Below are 4,771 nucleotides of genomic sequence, written 5' to 3' on the forward strand. Positions count from 1 at the left end.
GTTAGATATTCATGTATTAGATATGCATGTTCAATAGGAGAAACTCAGCTTATCAGTAATTTCAGTCATGCATTCATGAGAACAACTCAGTCAGATATCCGTGCATCAGATATGCATGTTCAGTATGAAATTTCAGTATATCAGTAGTTCCATTCATATAGACATTTTTTAGATGTTCACTTCCTTTAAGTGAGTTCAGTCTATCAGAAATCTCAGCTCAGTCAATCCCATTCGAGGATGAATATTCCCAAGAAAGAGATATTGTAATACCCCGAGAATCCCAACTGATAGTAGAGACATGCTTTAAGCTTATGAGAAATAAATTTTAGTGGTTTGGTAGTTTTATGATCAAGTTTTATGTATATTAATGCCTCAAATACGTCCTAGCTATTAGACAAATCAAAACATCCCTTACCCATTGAATTCTTGAGAATGATTTTGGTATAGTCAACTTTAAACGAGCATATCTTTTCTTATACTATAAATTTTTGAGCTCATAACCCACTAAAAGATATATAATTGAATTATATTTCCAATTATACCAATTTTTCCAAAATCTGGTATCAGAGTAAAAAGTTATGGTCGTTTTACTGAGAGTTGTCCGAGCTACCCAGGAGCAATGGGCAAGCTGACGGACCGTTAAGTCAGCGATGGACCGTCACTCTATCCATCGTAACTGAGGTATTAAGGCTATTTTTTGACCCAAAAATGATGGTTGGAGTAACGGTCATTCACCAGAGTGACGGTCCATCACCCAAACCGTCTACTTTGTTCGAAACAGCGCTAAAACGACGTTTTAAAGGGCTTTTTAGGTTTTTTTTCCCACACTCTTTAACTCCTAATTACATCAAATCAAAGCAAATAACTCCTCATTCATCCATAACATCAAAATTTAGGTTTCTTTCAAGATCAAAATCGAAGAACAAGATTCAAACCCTTCTTCAAGAAACTAAGAAATTCAAGTTCTTCAAGTTCAAGAACCATAAAGAAAACATCAAGATCTGTGTTTCCCAATCCAAGAATGTTCAAGAAACGTTAGTTATCTTTCAAGATTCAAGCTTTTGAGGTATGTTAGATGTTGATTCTTGGGTTTCTTCCATCCAAGAAGTTCAAGAATCCTCTTTAAATTATAAAGATTATTTATTTATGAGTTTTTATGATTTAGATGATTTGAAGTTCATGTTCATGTTATTGTTGAGTTTTGATTCATGTTCTAGATTTTAAGTTTCATGCTTTAGTCCTAGTATGTGATAATTTGCGTAATTTCCATGATAAACCCTTCAAGTTGCATGTTGATTTATGTAACTATGTTAATTAGATGTAGAAATTGTTGTATAACCGAAGCATGCTCCCCATATGTTTGATAAAAGGTCTATGTGAAGAAGATAGTGCCATTATATCATGTTAATATGAAATCCCTTTTTTGAAAAAGTTAATGCATGCTAAGTGTTTGTTGAAAGGTCTCAGTGAATGAATTATGATATATTTATATGCATGCCTATTTATGTACAAGTTTATGACTTCTAAGTGCTTGATGAACTACCTCATTGATTGTATTATGAGTTGTTGACCATTGTCAAGTATTTGAGAATTGTTATGTCCTATTTATTTTTATGCTATTGAGTCCTGGGGGTATTTAATACCCGACAATTTAGTTGAATGTCTAGAGCCAGTGTCAGTTTTCAAGATAATCTTAGTCGTGCCATAATTAGTAGAACTCAGTCAGTTACAGAACTTAGAAAGACTCAGTAATCTCAGTAACAGTCTATTCGAACTCAGTATACGGTTCAGACCTCGGTAGTATTCCGTCAGTCAATGGAACTCAGTAGATTCAATTTAGCTCAGTTAATCAGTATGGTCAGTAAGAGATTCAGTTCAGTCTAGTATAGTCTAAGAATTAATTCAGAGTCTATTTAGTTGGGACTGGGATTCAGCACCAAGTGAGGGCAGGGATGACGGCTTCCCCATTAGAGAGTCAAAGTTGTTAGTAGCAGTCCCTATACTCCAGAACTATGTAGCTAATGCAGGATGAGGATTCAAACATAAGATTAAAGCTTGGCTACCTCCTAGGAGTCACCCGTTAGATTAGGCTTTACTTCCTACTTAGGGTCACTCGTTAGATAGGTTTGACCATAGAAGTGTCTTTACTCGTGGCACGGTACTGACACCTTTCCAGGTAGGGTTACAGGTTGGACCCCACTAGTTCATATTCAGGGCATATCGGTTAGATGACTACCTCCTATATTCTCAGTTTAAAATTTAGTCTCTGTAATAGAACTCAGTTTAGCTATACAGAAATTAGGACTGTCAGATACAATCAATCAACTCAGTAAAGAACTTTGATAGTTCCAGTAGATTCAGAGATAACCCATTAAATAGGCTTGATCTCCAATTTTAGTCAATCTTATTCATTATCAGTAGATTCAGAGATTACCCATTAGATAAGTTTGATCTCAGATTTAACCAATCCTTTTTATTTCAAATAGATTTAGAGATCACCAGCTAAATAGGCTTGATCTCAGATTTAGTCAATAAGTATCAGTATCAGTAGATTCAAGGATCACACACTAGATAGGCTTGATCTCAGATTTCAGTATTAGTAGACTCAATTATCATAAATTCAGTATCAATAAACTTAGAGAGAAATTATCAGTAAACCTATTTATCAGTAATCCAGTTATTAGAACTCAGTATTCAGTGTTACTATGATTTAAGTTATAGTTTATGCATCTATGAATGTATTCTCATTCAGTTTACTCATGTTATTCAGTCATCTATAGTTCATGCATATGAGCCTTTGCATTTAGCCTTACCTCATCTAGCATACCAGTACATTCTTACGTACTGATGCATACTTTTCTGCGCTATGGTGTTTTATACCATAGGTTAGAAGCATGAGATCCAGAGCACCCTTGGTAGTTCAGATTCAGCCAGTAGTAGTAGACTTAGCAGTGAGTCCTCATCATTCGAGGATGTTCTATTATTTCATTATATTTCTAGATTTAGTATTTTAGTAGAAGGAGTTAGTTGGGGGATTGTCCCATCAACTCCTTATTCAGATAGTTTAGAGGCTTTTAGACTAGATGTTCAGACCGCCGCTTTAGTATTTTTGATACTTTATTCAATTGTACTTTAGTTTTTGAACCTTATGGCAAGTTTCCACCAGTTTTTTCTGCATTTTTACAGTATATTATGCAGTGATCAATTACAGGTACCAAAAAAGGGTTAGCTTATGGTCCTTCGAGATCATAAGTACTGTGTAGCATCCGGGGTTCAGAATCTGGGGCGTTACATATATACTATAAAAAAAATATACCCTTGGGCAGATCCAATATAATAAAAGAAAATACATAAGCTAAAAAAAACATAACCTAATTATTATTATTATTATTATTATTGTCAACCATCCCATCGTCATCCGGTAGCAGTAGGGCCCTTCTCAGCCTTGTTCTCATGTCGCCCAACTCCCACCGGAGTTCATGAATCTGCCTCTCAAGTTTTCAAAAGGAGTCTCACAAAATTACCTTGTCCAAATCTGGATCAGCCATATCTAGAAGTGGAGTTATGTATAAATGCATCCCTTAATTAAATAAAACAGGTGACTTTTTGAATATGTAAATTAAAAAAACTGATCTAAATACAATATTTTATATTTTCTTGTATTTCAAAAAGAAAAGAAAATTGCTTTAAAATAAATCTAACGGATGAGTAATCTGTTGCAAAATATATTATATTTGTTTGATAATTTATAACATATTGATAATATATTGCAATAGATGGATATATCTTTTTGATTTTCTTACAGATAAGTCATATGTTGCAACAGATTGATCATCTATCATAACATATGTCTATAAATTGTTTGATAATTTTAATAGATGTGTCATTTGTTGCAACAAGTTAGTCATCTGTTTATTCAAATCAAGCCATAGATGGGGTAGGAAGAATAAGATCCGTGCATATGGATGAATCCACTTTCATGTGTGGGAGTAATGTATTACTGATAAGGTCATCAGGACAATACACATAAAGTATAATAATTTTGTGAATGCAATTTTTAATCGATGAGGCATTGATCATTCAACAAGATCCTACATTGTATAGTTTAGTTTGATAGGTTCGAATTGATGAGGCCGAGGGGCCTATAAAGATGGTGCCTATACCCTGTTATGAATTAATAACGATTGTTGCTCATGTTTATGCATGTTAAGTTTTTAAAATAGGTCAATATTTGGTGTCATTGTAGAGATCCAATAGCGATTGGACTTAACTTTAAGTGTGCATTGGACTCTGAGAAGGCCTTCGAAGCATCGTACTGCATCAAACAAGAACGAAATACCAATAGAAATTCCCCTCACCCAAATTTATATGGAAGAGTTGTTTGAGAAGATGATTATACGCTAGAAGGATCCATAGAAGAATAATTGCTAGGGAAATAGGGAGTTGATGAAAGATTATATCATCTAAGAGCTAATTAAAGAGGAAAACATAGGGTAGCAAGGAAATTCTAGCGAATCTGGCCGATGAAGATTAATTAGAACATGAGAAATATGAATTAAGTGCAAATATGAAAATGTATCCAGTACTGAAAATCCTTTTGTTGTCTCTCTCAAAGAAAATTAGTGCAACTGGGAACTTTGCTGGGAAGCTGCGACTAGGTAGCATGATCGGAATGATCACCTATAGAGAAAATAACAGAACACTAAGAAAGCAGCTTTGCGGGCACTGAGGGTTGAAATGATGTAGCATAAGTAAAGATTAGGTCCACTGC

The sequence above is a fragment of the Capsicum annuum genome, unplaced genomic scaffold (genome assembly GCF_002878395.1).
Source record: "Capsicum annuum cultivar UCD-10X-F1 unplaced genomic scaffold, UCD10Xv1.1 ctg2656, whole genome shotgun sequence".
Lineage (NCBI taxonomy): Eukaryota > Viridiplantae > Streptophyta > Magnoliopsida > Solanales > Solanaceae > Capsicum > Capsicum annuum.